The sequence below is a fragment of the Lissotriton vulgaris genome, chromosome 4_1 (assembly GCF_964263255.1).
Source record: "Lissotriton vulgaris chromosome 4_1, aLisVul1.2, whole genome shotgun sequence".
Taxonomy (NCBI): Eukaryota; Metazoa; Chordata; class Amphibia; order Caudata; family Salamandridae; genus Lissotriton; species Lissotriton vulgaris.
Genome location: NC_141691.1, coordinates 1,076,536,298 through 1,076,555,638, shown reverse-complemented (window position 1 = coordinate 1,076,555,638; position 19,341 = coordinate 1,076,536,298). Strand labels below are relative to the sequence as shown.

General features: G+C 51.4%; 1 protein-coding gene across 1 annotated transcript in view; it reads left to right on the top strand.

Moving 5' to 3' along the window:
- DNAH5 (dynein axonemal heavy chain 5) overlaps positions 1 to 19,341 on the top strand; it is a 5,605,957-nt gene that overhangs the window by 307,154 nt on the left and 5,279,462 nt on the right. The gene's annotated exons all lie outside the window — the stretch shown is intronic.

The window sequence follows — 19,341 nt, the reverse complement described above, 5'->3', positions numbered from 1 at the left end:
TCGTGCGCTAGATTTATGACCCCTTGTCTAAGCTGTCGTGGGACCACAATTCGGGTGTCTCTTAGGATGAGACCATTTGCCGCTATTGACAGTTCATCGGGGACATGTTTGAATGCTGCCATCTCTTGGTCGTTTTGTTCACTGGTTTGTGAGTGCCACCAGCTGTTGGTTTGGATCCGACGTTTCACTTCTTGTAGGGTGACATCAGCATGTGTCGCTTCACATATGGCTTCCAGCGGAACAGCCGGAGGTCTAGCTTGGTCTACTACGAAGTGAATGTACTTGTCTGCAATTGATTGTTCTGATTTGCTGGATCTGGTGGGGTGTCTGGACATGTAATCAGCGGGGTTTGTAGCTTTTCCAGGCTTGTGTATGATGGTGTATGTGTATTCTTGTAGCCTGAGGCCCCAGCGCTCTATCCGTGGTGGCATTTTTGCTCGAGGGTTTCCAAATATTGTGGTCAGGGCCTGATGGTCCGTGACTAGGGTGAAGTATTTTCCAAAGATGAATATGTGGAAATGTTCGCATGCCCATACCACAGCCAGGCGTTCCTTTTCTGGCTGGGAGTATGCTCTCTCCGTGTTTGTTAGACTCCGTCTGGCGTATGCTACGATGTGTCGCTGGTCTTCTTCTCTGTCGTATTGTGCTAAGATGGCTCCTAGTCCTACGGGGCTGGCATCTACTGTTATTTCAGTTTTCTTTTTTGGATTGAAGTAGGCCAAGTTTTTGGCCGCCTCCACAGCTTTCTTGATTTCTGTGAACGCCTCTTCACATTGGGTGGACCACTGAAATGGCTGTCCTTGTTTAGTGAGCATTCTCAGGAGGTGACTTATTGTGGCATAGTCTGGAGCAGTAGCTGGCCATGCCTAGGAACGATCGTACATCGCCAACGTCATTTGGGCTCGGTGTGTCATTTAGTGCTGCTACCTTTTCCGCGTCTGGTTTCATACCATTTCCAGAGAATATGTGTCCAAAGAATTTCAGCGTTGGCTTGTGGAATTCACACTTGTCCTTGTTGAGTGTGAGGTTTGCTTCCATTAGTGCATGACAGACAAGATCTAGCGCCCTGTCATGTTCTTGGGTGGTTGCTCCATATACTAGGATGTCATCACTATAGTTTAGTACATGAGGGATATGATGAATTGTTCTCCTGATTGTTTCTTGGAATATTTCTGCTGCTGAGGACACCCAAAACTTAATCTATTATATCTGAACAGCCCTAGATGCGTCGAGAATGTCGTGATATATCTTGACCGCTCATGCAGTTCTAGTTGGTGATATCCTTTGTTGAGGTCTAGTTTGGAAAATGTTTTGGCTCCGTTGAGTGACGTGATCATGTCACTGATGTGTGGGCCTGGATGTCTCTCTCTCTCTATTGCTGTGTTGGGCGCTCTCATGTCCACACATAGACGGACTCGGCTGGCTTCTCCTTTCTTTGGGACTACCACAACCGGGGAGACCCATGGTGTAGGTCCATCCGTTCTCTCTATGATATCGGCCTCTAGTAGTTCTTGGAGCTCCTTCTCCACGGCTTCTAGCAGGTGAAATGGGATTTTCCGATGGTGTTGCGCCACTGGTGAGATTTGTTCATTGATATGAAGTCTTATTTGACAGTTTTTCATTTTTCCAAGGCCTTGGAAAAGCTTGGGGAACTTTTGGATGATGTCTGGTTCGTCATCCACTTTGTATAATAGGTTGATCAATTTTTGTCGTTCTGCCGTGGGCAGGCTTAGGAGGCAGTCTGCATCAGGTCCCTCGATTACATGAATGTACGCTTGTATCGTGTGATCTTGGTATGACAGATCAGTTGCAAACTTCCCAAGACACAGTTGTGGTTTCTTAGACATCCACGTATATACTTGCACGTGGGCGTTGACTAGTTTGGGAGGCGGCCTCATTCTTCGATATTCTGCTACAGGTAGGTAGTTTAGCGACGCCCCGCTGTCTAGCACGCACTTGGTATGATGAGAACCAATTCATCCGATCCGGATCCACCACAAAGTAGATATACTTGTTTCGGTCTTGTGAGATGGGTGAGAGGGATCTGGATTCTCTGGATGATGACCGTCGAGATTGATATGTCTGGCAAGAGTGACAGCTGGATTGTGACGACCCAGTGGATGAGTCTCTTCTATCCTGGACTGCTCTGACATGGTGACGACTGCCCGAGGGATCATGTTGCCGGGGCTGTCCCCGTTGATCACTCTTGTGCAATGTCCCGCACATGCTTTTGAAGTGATTCTCTCTACCATACTTCCGGCATTGTTGTCCTAGTGCTGGGCATGCTTCTGCATGCGGGAAGTCGTAGCCGCATCGGTAGCATTTCATTTGTCTGTCTGATCGTCTCTTGGTGTGGCTTGTGCTTTTGTGTCCATTACTTGACTGGTGGTATTGTTTCTTGGATCAGGAGGAACGCACATGAGGCGGGGACCTTTCATGCGCTTGTCGAGACTGCACCCTGAAAGCTTGTTCCCGTTTCTCACTTCTCCTGGCTTCCATTTTCTTTGCATGTTCATCGGCTTGCTCATCTACTCTCGTCATTTCTTCTATCTCGTCCAGCGAGTAACTTTTCTTGAGCAGTTTGCATCTCAGCGGTTCTGAAAGACAACCTTCTATAATCCACAGTCGAAGGGCGTCGTCAGTGGAGAACTTGTCAAAGTCACAATATTTCGCTAAACGTCTCAGGCGTGTGACGAAAACACACATTTGTTCACCTTTCTCTTGGGCGGCCAGGTTGAAGGTGTACCACTCATAGTCAACGTTCCTTTTGTGTAGGAACTTGCGATTTAGTGCTTCACAGACTTTTTCGTAGGACCCGGCAGACTCACTAGGCAGTTCTTTTATGACCTGTCCAACTTCTTTGCCGATCAGGTTCTTGAGTGCAAGCAATTTTTCTTCGGCATCTGATACTTTCGACCCTTTCATGAAGTCCGTGAAATCTTCTATCCATTCTTGCCATCGCATGCCCATACCCCCGCCATATTCAAGAGCGAGGGGCTTGGGGCGGCGCAGAAATGAGGCCCCCAGCATACTTATGGGAGCTGGGTCTGCCATTTTGCTATTCTTCAGTTCTAGAATGCTCTTACCGACTCTTTCTTGCTATTCGTTGCACTCACCAGTGCTTGTTTACTATGTTCGTTGCACTCACCAGTGCTTGTTTGGTGTCCTCGTTGCACTCACCAGTGCTTGTTTACTATGTTCTTTGCACTCACCAGTGCTTGTTTGTTGTTTTCGTTGCACTCACCAGTGCTTGTTTACTATGTTCGTTGCGCTCGCCAGTGCTTGTTTGTTGTCTTCGTTGCACTCGCCAGTGCTTGTTTGCTATCTTCGTTGCACTCACCAGTGCTTGTTTACTAGATCTGTTGCACTCGCCAGTGCTTGTTTGTTGTTTTCGTTGCACTCACCAGTGCTTGTTTACTATGTTCGTTGCACTCGCCAGTGCTTGTTTGTTGTCTTCGTTGCACTCGCCAGTGCTTGTTTGCTATCTTCGTTGCACTCGCCAGTGCTTGTTTGCAGTTCCAGTTCTTTGCCTGACTTTAAAATGGCCGCCAAGGATCACTCGCAGGGGATTTTACAATCTTGCCTGACCTCAAAATGGCCGCTGCGAGATTCTCGTGTGCAACGAGAATTGGCCTTTCTCTTTACCGGAGACACAGCATCCTTAACCGCTTGCCTTCACTCACCGATTTCACGCTTGCAGACACAGCTACCGTTCCAGGTGAGACTGTTTCTTACTTCTTTTCCTTTTATGTCGTCTTTGCCGCCGGGGTAGGCTCCCGGTAGGCGCTCAGATTGCACGCTCCAACCCCCACACGCGGGGCGAGCCTCGTTTCTTTTAGTTGCCGCCAGGGTGGGCTTCAGGTGGGCTGTTTGGTGGACACGCTCCAGCCCCACACGCGGGGCGAGCTCTGGTTCTTTCGCCGCCGGGGTGGGCTCCCAGTAGGCAGCAGGTAAACACGCTTCAGCCCTCCACACAAGCGGGCGAGGTCCGGGCGAGCCATGCGGTGGACGTGTTACCGAGTTAGCCGTCCACTGCGCACATGTGCGAGTTCGAATACCTTCGTCTCCAGATGTAGTGTCCTTCGTGATATAAGCATACAAGGACACCGAGTTAATGATTAGGATCTCTTTTATTTGCGTCCTTCTTCTTCCTGGGCTAACGGCTAACTGCCGTCCCTAGCCCCAGCTCCTCCCTTTCCGCCCGCCCTCGTCCCACCTCGGGCATGTCCTAGTGCCTTACTGATATGGACATTATGGACATCATTACAGGGGGAACAAGGGGTGGGGTTAGATTTTTGACCGTGCCAAGGTTGTATGCACGAAATCTGAATGCATTTTATCAACCGCCTAAGGATTACATGCTGCTTCAGCCTGCCTTAAATGGAACCGGTGGCCTACAGCCCCCTGAGCCATCTGTCCAGTACTGGTACTCTTTTGTAACATGCACACATCACTTTTCTCTTGTAACATACTGTTTGCTACCTCTTACATTTTGTTTGCTTTAGATACTTGCGCAAGTGCCACCATTGCCTCATGAAACATTTGTTCTTGTGCTGGAGTGTCTGCCATTTATTGCAGTACTATACCTCTACTTGTGCTTTGTATGCTTTTGTAAACTGCACACATATCACTTTTTCCTCCTGTAATGTATCGTTTGCTACCTCTTGTATTTTGTTTGCTCACAATTGTCACTTTTGCCTCATGTAACTTAACGTTTGCTTTTGTAATTTGTTCACTTGTAATTTTCTCCTCATGTATCATTACTGTTCCTATTGTGAAGCGCTCTGACACCTTCGGGTAAAGTCTGCGCTATATAAAAACGCATAAAATAAATAAACAAGTCTCTCCTGGAACATTTGTAAACCGGAGTTAGGGCCAGAGCTGACAACGTCTGTACTGGGGAACCAGGTGCCAATCTACACATTTTTGATTGGTCTTAAGGTCGGTCCAAGGTCGATGAAATAGGAATCAGCGAGTGTGGAAGTGGAAGTGTGCAAGAAAGCAATTCAGATGCGTGGCGACTGTAAAAGCCTTCCCATACGTTTTTTTGTTATGTCCTGAATAGTGCCTCCCACCGCCACCCATTAGATTTTACAGCCCCCTCTTAGCGCCCACTGTGAAAGATCTTTGGATAAGCAAATGACTCAGCAGACACACCCCTGCTCTGATTTACAAAGCAGCTCACGCTGGGTCCTGGTGACGAGCTCCTGTGATTGATTCCGTGCAGTGCTTGAAAGGTGCTGCCATAGTATAACTTGAGGGATAAAGGAGCGCGCTGCCTCGGAAACCGGTACTCTCTTTCTTCTAGAAAAAAGTGCCGGTTCTCAAGGGGAGAAAATGAAGAAGTGCCGGTACTCTGTACCGGTGAGTACCTGCCCATTTAAAGCACTGCCCCAGTCAGTCCTCAGCCCACCTATTCGAAGATAATAAATAGGAGTTCCTGGGTGGAAGTGAAGGAGGCAGAGGTTACTGTCACACCCACTCCTACATTGTCCCAACTGGGACGCCTCACCCGGCTATTTAGATCAAGGGAGATCTTTCAATCCCACCCTGGGCTATCTAAATAATGCCCAAAATAAAAATCTATTCCTCAGCCACCACACGGTCCTCCTGTGTGACGCTACCCCTGCTGCTGCCACTCGCTGTGCCCCGGTTCGTACTGGGTGTCCCCCGCGTCAATTTAAGTTCTGTTTGTTTTTGTCTTTTGTTTTCCTTTTCGTAACTGTGTGCTCATTGCTATTGCCTTATTTTGTGCCCTTTCCTTCTGTGCCACCTGCCCGCTCCCCCCCCTCACTCTCTCCCGCCGCTGCGTCCCGCCCCCCTGGTTCCCCATTAGCCGCCCGCTCCCGCCTCCCAGCTGATCCTCTCACCCTCATATGGAGGCCGCGCAGTGGTAAAGGGAGCGACCCTTGACCCTGTCACCAGGTAAGTCGCCACCACACGGTCCTCCTGTGTGACGCCACCCCTGCTGCTGCCACTCGCTGTGCCCCAGTTCGTACTGGGTGTCCCCCGCTTCAATTTCATTTCTGTTCGTTTTTGTCTTTTGTTTTCCTTTTTGTAACTGTGTGTCCATTGCTATTGCCTTATTTTGTTCCCTTTCCTTCTGTGCCACCCGCCATCTCCCCCCTCGCTCTCTCCCACTGCTGCGTCCCCGCCCCCCTGGTTCCCCATTCATCGCCCGCTCCCGCCTCCCAGCTGCTTCTCCCTCCCTCTCATATGGAGGCCGCGCGGTGGTAATGGGAGCGACCCTTGACCCTGTCACCAAGTGGGTCGCCCCCTCAGCCACCACATGGTCCTGTGTGACGCTACCCCTGCTGCTGCCACTCGCTGTGCCCCGGTTCGTACTGGGTGTCCCCCGCGTCAATTTCATTTCTGTTAATTTTTGTCTTTTGTTTTCCTTTTTGTAACTGTGCCCATTGCTATTGCCTTATTTTGTGCTCTTTTGTCCCCTTTCCTTCTGTGCCACTTGCCCGCTCCCCCCCTCGCTCTCTCCCGCCGCTGCGTCCCCTGCGGTCCCGCCCCCCTGGTTCCCCATTCGCCGCCCCGCTCCCAGCTGCTCCTCCCTCCCTCTCCCCCTCATATGGAGGCCGCGCGGTGGTAAAGGGAGCGACCCTTGACCCTGTCACCAGTAGGTCGCCCCCTCAGCCACCACACGGTCCTCCTGTGTGACGATGCCCCTGCTGCTGTCACTCGCTGTGCCCCGGTCCGTACTGGGTGTCCCCCGTGTCAATTTCATTTCTGTTCGTTTTTGTCTTTTGTTTTCCTTTTTGCAACTGTGTGCCCATTGCTATTGCCTTATTTTGTGCCCTTTCCTTCTGTGCCACCGCCCGCTCCCCCTCTCGCTCTCTCCCGCCGCTGCGTTCCCTGCGGCCCCGCCCCCTGGTTCCCCATTCGCCGCCCCGCTCCCGCCTCCCAGCTGCTCCTCCCTGCCTCTCCCCTCATATGGAGGCCGCCCAGCGGGCGCGCCACCGGCGCGCCAAAGGCAAGCCAGTCTGCGCCCATCCGTGCCTGGACCATGCCCAGCGTCAGGACCCCTGGCCCCCGCCGGAGCCAGGAAACCCAACTGAGATAGGACACCGCCGCCCTCCACGCACTCAACGGTGGCCGACCATCTGCCTGCCACAGAGCCACCCCGAAGCGCACCCACGGACCCTTCACCTGCCAAGCCTGCAAATTCACCTGCCTCCAAACATGCACCCCACTCTCCGGACCAAGCAATGACAACAACCACCTCAAGGGCATCCTACTCAACACCCGCTCCGTCCACAAGCACGCCGTAGAACTCTGGGACCTCCTCGATACAACAGCACCGGATATCGCCTTCCTCACGGAAACCTGGATGAACGCCTCCTCAGCCCCCGACATCGCCATAGCCATCCCGGATGGCTACAAGATCACCCTTAAGGACCGCATCAACCAAACCGGAGGAGAAATCGCCATCATCTACAGGAACACCATCAGCGTCACGACCAACACCGAAGACACCCTCACCACCGCTGAACACCTACACTTCCAGATCCACACCGACCCCAAGACCACCCTCCGAGGAACCCTCATCTACAGACCCCCGGGCCCGCGCACACACTTCAGCGAAATCATCGCCGACTTCATCAGCCCGCATGCCCTCACCACATCAGAATACATCCTCCTAGGGGACCTGAATTTCCACCTGGAGAACAATAACGACAACAACACCCCCATCCTGCTCGCCAACCTCGCCAACCTCGGACTCAAGCAACTGGTGAACCCCCCCACCCACTACGTCTGCCACACGCTCGACCCCATCTTCTCCGCCAGCAACCACGTCTCCTTCAGCTACTCCACCGGACTACATTGGACCGACCACAGCTGCATCCATTTCACCTTTAAGAAGACTACATCCCACCACCGCCCGCAACAGATCCCCCGTAGAAGCTGGAGCAAAGTCACCACAGACCAGCTAACCACATCACTGATCCAGAACCCACCAACCGACACCTCTGACACCAACGACGCAGCCCGCAACCTCGCACAATTGATCACTGACTGCGCCGACGCCCTTGCTCCACTGAAGAACCCCCAGGCAAGACCGGCAACAGGAAAACCACATGGTTCACCGACGCCCTCAAAGAATCAAAGAAATCCTGGCGAACTCTCGAGAAAACCTGGCGCCACGAACGAACAACAGAAAACATGACAGCTCTCAAGAACGCCACTCGCTAACACCACCAGCTGATCCGCACCACCAAAAGGACATCGTTCAAAGAGCTGCTGGACAACAACACACACAACAGCAAGGAACTCTTCAGCATCGTAAAAGAGTTCTCCAATCCCAGCGCCAGCAACAACGACATCACACTGTCACAAGATCTCTGCAACTCCCTCGCCACGTTCTTCTACCGCAAAATCGCCGATATACACGACCGCTTCGGCGCCCAGATTCCGCCGCCACTCACCAAACCAACGCCCCCCACCATCACCCTCAGCGCCTGGACCCCCATCAGCACCGAAGACCCCACCCACGTCATGAACACCATCCACTCTGGCTCTCCCTCGGACCCATGCTCTCACCGCATCTTCAATAAAGCCGACGCCATCATCGCACCCCACCTCTGGAACGTTATAAACAACTCCTTCACGTCCGCCACCTTCCCAGAGAGCTGGAAGCACGCAGAGATCAACGCCCTGCTAAAGAAACCCACGGCGGACCCTAAAGACCTCAAGAACTTCCGCCCCATCTCTCTCCTTCCCTTCCCGGCAAAAGTCATGGAGAAGACCGTCAATAAACAGCTGACTACATTCCTCAAGACAAACCACTCCCTCGACCCATCCCAGTCCGGATTTCGAGTCAACCACAGCACCAAGACCGCCCTCATCGCAGCCACCGACGACATCAGGACCCTGCTTGACAACGGGGAAACAACCGCTCTCATCCTCCTAGACCTCTCAGCCGCCTTTGATACCGTCTGCCACCGCCCCCTTATAACCCGCCTCCACGACACTGGGATTCAAGGAAAAGCCCTGGACTGGATCACCTCGTTCCTCTTCGACAGAACCCAGAGAGTCCGCCTCCCTCCCTTTCCCTCCGCGGCCACCAACGTCATCTGCGGCGTAGCCCAAGGCTCCTCGCTCAGCCCAACCCTCTTCAATATCTACATGAGCCCCCTCGCCACCATCGCACGCAAACTCAACCTCAACATCATCTCCTACGCCGACGACACCCAGCTGATTCTCTCCCTCACCAAGGACCCAGCCCCGCCAAAACCAACCACCAGGAAGGAATGAAAGACGTCGCAGAATGGATGAAGGTCAGTCGTCTGAAACTGAACTCAGACAAGACGGAGGTCCTCATCCTCGGACAATCCCCATCCGCCTGGGACGACTCCTGGTGGCCCACAGCGTTGGGCACCGCACTGACACCCACGGACCACGCACACAACCTAGGATTCATCTTGGACTTTTCGCTCTCGATGACCAAACAAGTCAACTCCATCTCATCATCATGCTTCAACACCCTGCTCATGCTCCGAAAAATCTTCCGGTGGATCCCCACCGAAACCAGAAAGACTGTCACCCAGGCCCTCGTCACCAGCCGACTGGACTTCGGGAACGCCCTATACGCAGGAACCACAGCCAAACTTCAGAAACGACTTCAGCGCATACAGAATGCCTCCACACGACTCATCCTCGACATCTCTCGCCACAGCCACATATCTGCCCACCTGAGAAACCTGCACTGGCTCCCCGTCAGCAAAAGGATCACGTTCATGCTCCTCACCCACACACACAAAGCGCTCCACGACATGGGCCCCGAATACCTCAACAACCGCCTCACCTTCTACACTCCGACCCACCAGCTCCGCTTCGCCAGCCTCGCCCTCGCCACCATCCCACAGATTGGCAGAACCACCACCGGAGGAAGATCGTTCTCCTACCTGGCCTCCAAGACTTGGAACTCCCTCCCCGCCCACCTATGTATGACCCAGGCCCACCTCACCTTCAGGAAACACCTCAAAACCTGGCTATTCGAGCAGTAGCAGCACCCCCCCCCCCCTTCAGCGCCTTGAGACCCTCACAGGTGAGTAGCGCGCTCTATAAATGCATTGATTGATTGATTGACACATACCACGGCCACCAGTGTGTCGTCACTGCCATGGCTTATGCCCCACCCAGCCAACACATGCGCTAGGCCCAGGCGCCATCTGGCTCCCCCCACAAAAACACAGATTTCTGCAACTTTGTCACCATGTGTTGGACTTGGCCTTTTTTGCAGGGTCATCCCTGAACTTTTTGCCTTACTCATAGCCTTTTTTAGGTCTCGCCTGGCGTTGCAGCGCGCATGCGCTGCTCGCCCTGCAAGGGCTTCTTGGAATCAATACGGTTTCAGAAATTGAGTGTAGGCTCCACACCCTGTTTCTATTGGCTTGCGTTATCCTCCATGCTAAACGCTGGCTTCACATTGTAAGTGAGGCTTTTTAGTCCCTCCTGGATACCACCCTGCCCACTTTTAGCCCCGCCTACCGGGACTGGATCCTTTACTTAAGGCGTATTACTATCTCCTTTAATTAGAGGGTGAGCACTTTTTTTTGTCATTCCGTCTGGAGCGCAGCGCACGCTGTTTATTTATTGTCATTCCGGCTGGAGCGTTGCGCACGCTGTTTATTTATTAATGTTTACTTTACATCGGAGCGGGGCGCCCACTTTAGGAACACCGTGCTCCGTTTATTCATTTATTTTATACCAGATGTAAAGCACAATGTTGACACCGCGGGCCGTTAAATATTCACCCCTATGTTACTATTCACTGAAATTCAGCAAAACGTGGAAATGCACCCCTGACCGTTGAAAACCTGCACATGGCAGAACCAGAGACGCACCCTTCCCGAAAAAAATAGCAGCAGCTCAGAGACAGAGCCAAATCTGCTACTGGGAGGAGTGCAGCAAAGGGACACGCCCCTGTGAGCGCTCACCTACAGGCACAAAGCGGACAGACTGCCAGGCGGACACCCTCGTCCCAAGAGCACACCTGTGTACTGGTTTGAAAAAGAACAGGGCGAGAGTAGACGGAACCAAAAATCCTCCAACTTGTGGAGAATCCGCAAGGGAAATTTCCTTCAACATAACATATATGAGAGAGTAACGGTCCGCGTGCTGATGGAGCAGCCTGAAACTCCCCGGGTGTTGAAGGGCGGTTGGGTCGATTCACAAAGGGTCACTCCAGGGGCGCTGGGGGATTGCTGAGAGACAGCCGGCTGTAACTCTGAATTTAGATGGGTAATGGGGGACGTCCGTAACTGCATACAGAGGGGATGGTAGAGTGCACTTTCAGGGATGAGAAATGTGCTGGACGGGTGTTTGGGTTACAGTCTATCTCCCATGTGACATTTATTGGTGTTGGGAAATGCCGGTCTACACTCGTTGGCGCTGGGAGGCTTTTCACGACTCTGTGGGTGCAGGTGGTGACTCTCATGAGTTATGTGGCACAGGGCTGTAGTCTGTAAATCTGGGGTGCTGAGTGGCAGTAAGTAGGAGTGTACCCTCCCTGTGAAAGACAGAGGACAGCGGCAAGCTGTGCCTCACTAGATGCCGGGATGCTGGGGTAGATGGCTGTCGGTGCTTGTGAATGCTGGGGGCACCTCATTAATCCGGGATGCTGGTAGAGGGATGTACACCGTACCCCCAGGGCCGCTGTGGGGGCTGGTGGAAGTCTGTCGGTCTCTGGATGCTGATAGGTGCAGAAGTTTGTATTTGCTATTCACTGATTACCCCCCACTTCCTTCTTATCCCCACTCCTCCATCTCTGATCCTCCCAGCAGCTATTTCCCCCTTATCTGCACCCTGGCCCTTCCCATGATGCCTTCTCCCTCCTCCTCGACTCTCTCTCCACCCTCCAGCCCCCCCTGCTCCATTCCGCAAACCCATCCCCAGATTCCCTCTCCCTCCTCCGCCCAGCTCCTTCCTTCCCTCCTTGCCCCCACCAGCCCTTTCCACATGTTTTCAGAAACACAATGAGGAAGGAGAGGGAGCAGCGTCCTTGTTGTCACGGAGACTGGTGGTTGCAGGCATGGAGGGGCACCCCAGCCCCTCGCAGACTCTTTATCCTTCAAGCAATGGCAAACTCAGACCGGCACTGTGAGGTAAGGCAGAGGGGCTGGGGAGGCAGTAGGGGCTGCCGAGGTCCTAGCATTGCATGAGAAATGGAGAGAAGAGGCGAGGTGGGGCAGAGAAAGAGTACAGCAGATGGGAAACCAGCGGGAGAGGTTTGAATGTGGTAGCAAAAGAACACAAGAGGTGCCAGAGAGCAAGAGAAACTGATAGGCAGCAGAGGTGACGGAGAGATGATGAGAGTTGTGGGCGAAAGCTGTAGAGATACAAAAAAACACCTACAAAAGAGCACAAGGGAGAGGAGGAAAGACAATAAAAGAGCAGCAGACAGATCGGAAGAGAGGATAGAATAGAGCGAGAGAGCGCCGGAGAGAGACGGGTACAATTGGGGAGAGAGGTGAACAGACGGCGCAATGGGAAGAGAAACAAGCATTTGCAATGCAATTAATTTACAGGCCAGAGTATCTGAGAAACCACTTTACAAGGGACTGAAAGGTCAATTAAATATGCCAAACAGGTGCAGACCAATCTTACTATGTTTACCACAGAGACCACACGCACTTTACACTGGACAGCAGTGCCAAAGTGCCCAGAGTCCTAGAACCTCCAACACCATGTCTGAACAAGCATTTGCAATGCAGTAGGTCTCGCATTTACGCAAGCTATTGACATTGTAAATGACAATGCCTTTTATTTTTGTTTTCGTTTTTAAAACATAAGTTAAAGGCATTGTCATTTACAATGCCAATAGCCAATGCCAATAGTTTAAACTCACCTAAATGCGAGACCTATTGCACTGCAAATGTTTGTTCTGACATGGTGTTGGTGGTTCTAGGACTCTGGGCACTTTGGCACTGCTGTCCAGTGTAAAGTGCGTGTGGTCTCTGTGGTAAACATAGTAAGATTGGTCTACACCTGTTTGGCATATTTAATTTACCTGTCAGTCCCTTGTAAAGTGGTATTTCAGATACTCGGGCCTGTAAATTAAATGCTACTGGTGGGCTTGCAGCGCTGTTTGCGCCACCCACCAAAGTAGCCTTTCAAACCTGTCTCAGGCTTCTGCCATTGCAGGGCCTTTGTGCACAGTGTTACTGCCGCTGTGACGTGACACCTAAAGTGTGTGCCACGTCTGTGACCCCCTTTTACTGCATGTCAGTCACCCCTAAGGTAGGCCCTAGCTAGCCCTATGGGCAGGATGCATTGTAGGTAAAAGGTAGGACATGTACATTCAGTGTGTGGCATGTCCTGGTAGTGACAACCAGCCATTTTGGTTTCTCACTGCTGTGAGGCTGCCCTCTCTTAGGAATGCATTGGGAAGTGTTTCACTGGTAATTCCTGATATGAAAGGAGCAGCTTAGTCAAGTTTGGTATGCTTGGAATAGTAATAATAATAAATGCTAGGCAATAGTGTGCACAGATTTATTACCACTATTTTAGAAATGCGACTTTAGAAGTTGGCATTGCTGTGTGCTATGTGTTTGCCTGCCTGATGTGGATTGCATGTCTGGCTCTGGAGTGACAGGGTCTGGTGAGTTGTGTTTGGCTCCAGGGAGGGCAGAGTGAGCCAGCACTAGGCTGAATAGGAGATCTGCATTTGGAGTAGTGGGAGTAGTCCCCTGACCCTAAATAGGTCTGTGCCTGCCTAGGTAAATGCAGGCTCTGCCCCCCCTGTGGTGTGTCTGATGACCGAGCCCCCACCTGACAAAAGGGAAGAGGAGCCCTGTAAACAGAGTGCTCTAATACCCCTGGAACCAGTTGGGACTGGTTCTCCCAGCCCTGTTCCAGGCCAGAACAAAGGAAAATATGGTATAAGTACTGGGGCTGTGGCCCCCCCTGTTGGTGCTTGTGCTCCCTTGCTACTTGGGGACTGTTGCTGCTGGGCCCCAGGAGGAACGACCACAAGGGACTCCCTCCCTGCTGGAGGGCCCTGTGAGCTGCCCTGCCTGGACCCAGCCTTGCGCCCCTAAAACTGTATCCTTCTCTCCCAGGACGGAGAGAGTGCTGGGGCTTCACAGCGCTGAGCTGTGACCTATTTAGAGGGAATCCCGATGTGGGGATTCCCCCGCATTGAGGCCTTGCAAGCAGGAGCCTACCCCGCTGTTTTGTGCTCTTGCAAGCGGGAGCCTACCCCGCTGTTTTGTGCTTATGTGAGTGGGAGCCCACCCCGCTTTTGACTTTATTTACCGGCAGGAGCCCACCCTCACTTGTGAGCCGGGGAGAGACTTGCGGCCAATAAGGAAGCCAGGCAAGCTGCCTGGTTGTGGGCAGGACCAATCCAGGCAAACAGACCGCCACCGGAGGAAGTCAGGCAATCCTTCTGCCTGTAGGTAGGCGGGGCTCCCGTGCTGGTGAGAGCCCCGCAGGTGACTGGAAAACAGTGAGGAAGCCCCCGGACGACCCGATGCGTACCGTAGCCCTGACGGAGACAGTACAAGTACGGCGGGGCCCCCGTGTGCCGGTGCCTTTCTCCGGATGTGAAGGAGAGACCGGAGGAGTCCAGAAGGAGAGCCCGGTGGGTCGGGCTTCAATTTGTGGTGCTTCTATGTTTGTACTTTTACACTGCCCAGCGCTAGTTGCTTGATGCTCGCTCTCATTGTTACTACTTTTTAATCGTCACTATTTTCAATGTTGTGTACTAAACCGTTTAAAAAAAAAACGCTTTCAATCTTTTAAATACTTAGAGGAAATACCTGTTTCACTGAGATTTTACCTTGAACAATCCTTCCGGTCGCTTCCTCGGTCCACCACCGGTCCCAACCCCTATTGAGTGGCAAGAGGCTACTTCCGGCAAATTGAGGGTTGGCGGTCTAGTCCCCACCCCACTCCATCACATAAAATCTCATGCGGAGCGCGCAGCGGACCCGCGCAGCGAGTGCGCCAGCGGCGCACCAAAGTCAAGCCCGCCAGACCGGGCCCTGGGTCCAGAACCCCTGCCTCACCTCCTCCAGCCCCCCTCCGCTACTCTAGGGAAAAACTAATCCAAATTATGGAAGCCTTAAACCCACTCTGCAATCATTCTATCTCCATGGTGAAACTGCAAGACAAGTGATCTCACTGCCCATATGAACTGCCTCTAATATCAAGTCACTACCCTTCGGCAGGGAACCAGTTTAACATCGCTCTGCTAAATTGCAGATCCATGCTAAAACACGCTATGGAAATTTCAATACTACTACAAGATACAGAACTAGATGTTCTATTCCTCACAGAGACTTGGTTATCGCCAAGTTCAGACCCAGACGTTGTTCAAGCACTCCCCCCTGGCTACCTGATTCAGCGCTTAGACAGAAAATGTAGTAAAGGCGGCGGGATCGCTATTGTCTATAAAGATCATTTAGTCTGCCGCATCTTGGACAGCCCCCTCCTAGGCTGTGAAAACGCCCAACTTTCTATCGAATTTATGTCCTTACTTACTTTTGTTGGCATTCTTCTTTACCGCCCCCAAGGAACACAGGGACAATTCTGCAGCTCGTTACTCGAAACTGTCCTAAACTTAGCCAGTGCGTCGACCAATTTTAACCTTTTTGGAGATTTTAATTTTCATTTTGATGACCCTAGACAAAGTGGCTGACGATCTCGCCCATGATCTCGCAGCATACCAGATGCACCTAAAGATTCATCAAGCCACTCATATGAAAGGTCATCTTCTTGACCCTATTTTCTCAAGCATAGCAGAATTAAAAGGGAAGGAGCCTATCCCCGTCCCTTGGTCAGACCACTTCCTAGTCCCTTTTTCTTGGCACCCATCCTCTCCGCGCTCTCATTTGTTAGCATCACGTACCCAAGCCCGCCGATGGCCCAAATTGATCGTAGAGGACTGCACCCGTGAATTGAAATTAACCATACCCGCACACAACCCAACCCCTCAATCGCCAACAGAAAGTTTTCCTCATGGATTGAGAATTCACTAGATGTAGTACTGCCTAGAAAATCTATAGTACAAAAAACTGGACCCAATAAATCTCCTTGGTTCACCCCCGAACTTCGCAAACAGAAACAACAGTGCAAAAGACTAGAAAGAGTATGGAGGAAAGACTTTGCATATGAGAAAACATCGGACTACAGGGCATCCATCACCTTCTACAAAGCAGCACTAAAAGCAGCCCAGGCGGCCTATTACGAAGAAAAAATTCTATCCTCCAACTACTCTAAAGAAATATTTCGGATCGCAAAAAAACTTCTGAAAGTTTCCGATCCCCCTCAGCCTCTGACCTCTCTGGCCACCGTTGTGAGAAATTAGCAGGTTTTTTTTCCACTAAAATCCAAAATATTTTTAATCTTCTCCCACTTGCCAAAAACAATGAGCACCTACTCAAGCCCCTCGAATTAGAACCTCAGCAATAATGCCTTCTACCTAGAGTCATACACTCCACTCACTGAGGAACTTCTTCCTTGCATTTTAGACTCGATCAAGAGTGGCTCTCCGCTTGACCCTGCCCCCTTCAATATTTTGAAGTTGGCAATAACCACCATCATCTCTCCCATCGCTAATCTAATCAATGTCTCTCTAGCATCGGGTATAGTCCCCCAGGACTGGAAGAATGCCATGGTGAAGGCGCTTTTAAAAAAGCCTCACCTAGACCCCACGGAGTTGGCCAATTATCGCCCCATTTCCTTACTCCCTGGAATTAGCAAGGTCGCAGAAAAATATGTCAATCACCTACTTTCTGTGCACCTCGAAACCTTTAAATTGCTTCATTCCTCCCAGACTGGCTTCCGTCCCGGCCAGGGTACTGATACTGCACTGATTGCGGTGGTGGAGGAACCTAGAAAGAATCTTGACTCCGGAGGGTCCTCAGCCATCATCTTCTTAGACCTAAGGGCAGCCTTTGACACAGTTAAACACCGCACCCTGTTACACCATCTCAAAAAAGTGGGAGTGACAGGCATGGCCCTGTCCTGGTTGGAATCATTCCTGGAAGAAACATTCTTCCAGGTATTCGAAGGCAACATCTAGTCCCGACCAGTGCCACTCCAATGTGGAGTTCCTCAGGGCTTATCTCTGAGCCCCACACTTTAATGTGTACATGTCCCCACTTGCAGAGATAGTAGCCCCTTTTGGAATCCAACTAGTTACTTATGCGGACGACACCCAGCTTATCGTGGCATTGAACCAGGTAAAGCAGCTCCCTACGAACCTGTGCTCCTGTCTCAAAGAAGTCGCTAACTGTATGAGCTCATCCCACCTCAAACTCAACGGTGACAAGACTGAGCTCATGCTGTTGGGCAACCAAGCAATTGTTTACTCTTACACTCTGTGGCCGTCCTGCATGGGGCCTACATCAAAGCCAAAAAAGGAAATCAAGAGCCTGGGCATCTGGCTCGACCACGATCTTACCTTTAGAACCCAAGCCAGGAAAACCGCCGCCACCTGCTATGGTTTACTCCGAACGGCATGGAAAGTATTTTCTCTTCTACCCTGCCCCTCTAGAAAGCTCCTAATTCAGACGATTATTCTCTCCAGGCTGGGCACGGTAATGCCCATTATCTGGGTGTGCCCAATTCAGTTATTTCCAAACTACAGGTGGTCCAAAATTCGGCAGCAAGGCTCCTCACGGGCACAAACAACCACTGCTCAGCCAAGCCTGCCCTAAGAGCACTTCATTGGCTCCCGATACAAGAATGAATACAATTCAAGGCCCTTTGCATCGCACATAAAAATCTTTAGGGCAAGGGTCCTTCCATCATTAAAAACCTCATCAAACCATACAGAGCCACCAGAAGTCTCAGCTCAGATGAACTCCACTTGGCTGAGGTTCACAGAATTAAGAAGGCCCGGACAGGGGGCCACCTTTTCTCCTAAAACACCTCTAAGCTCTGGAACTCCCTTCCTCTCTCTAGCCTTAAGGATGCTAATCACTTAACATTCCGCATATCTGCTCCTGTATTCGCCTCTGCAGCGCTGGGATGCCTCCGGGTAGCCATGCACTATATAAAAACATTTTCATTCATACATTTTCATTTGCACAGTTGGGGCAGAGAGAAGTGCCCCGGGAGGAGCCCAGTGAACATAGCTCCCTTGTGCTGATTTCTTTTTGGAGGCAATTTGGTAGTTAGAAGTCCCGGAGTGGGGCTTCCACGGCACAGTTGATGCCAGGGCTAATTTATTTTGCCCTCATTGTGGGGCCGTGAGCGGCACAGGAAGGGTCCCAGTGAAGGGGGCTGACCAAGCACAGTTGATGCCAGTGCTTGCTAATTTTCACAGCTGCACCACAAGAGCCCGGGCAGCTGCAACGTGAGGGGCATTGTTTGGGACTCTAGAGAGACCAGGGTGGATTGTACCCTCGCTCCAGTGGAACCCTGACATTTTGGACAGAGGGTATTTGAGCCCCAGAGGAAGTCCAGTGGGCCTGGGGTCAGGTGTGCTACCTGTGAGTGCCAGGAGGGCACAAGGCCCTAAGGTAAGGTGATGTATGAACCTAGGGGGTATCACTAAGGTGCCCTCCTAATTGGATTTATGCATAATGTGTTTTATGCCTAATGTGATGCAGACATAATGCCTTTATGTTGCAGGTGATAATGCTAAGTACAGTATTTTACCAGTAGTCACTGGTTATGTTTTATATGTGCTACTAGTTCTTTCTAAAGGCTCTGATAGTGGCCCGATTGGCCCTGTCCTGTATATAATCCCCTGTGAATATTGCCTAGTGCCAGTTGGCACAGTGTACATGTATGATTATGATTCTAATGTGTTTTGGATAATACAAAGGCTTTTTTTATATAACCTTGTGTGCAGTTTCTTTTGTGGTGTGCCTAGTGTATTGCTGCTGTGTGTGTGTGTTGCACAAACTCTTTACACATTGCCTCTGGGATAAGCCTGACTGCTTGTGCCAGGCTACCAAGGGGGTTAGCAGGGGTTATCTTCAGTGTGTTACTCCCTTGCCCTGACTAGAGTGGTGGTTTCTGCCTGGCTTAGGTGCAAGCCATAGCCAACCAGAAATCCCATTTCTAACACCAAGCAACAAGCACAATTTATTGCTAGCTGCTCGTTTCTTCGAATGCTTTTGTTTCTCCCCCAGGGGTGGTAGGGTAACACCCACTGAGCTACCTAACACCTACAATCAATGCTTTACGCTGGGCTTTAATCAAATCATTTTACTGGCATGGCAAACGGCAGGCTGCAGATACGATGGTCACTTCTTGGATGAAGGGGGCCCTGTCTCTTTCGAGCAGCTTGTGAGAAGCTGCCCTGGTATATGATGTCCACTACTGTAAGTGGGCACCTTGCACTAGTCCAGGCAACCCTTATGGTGATTT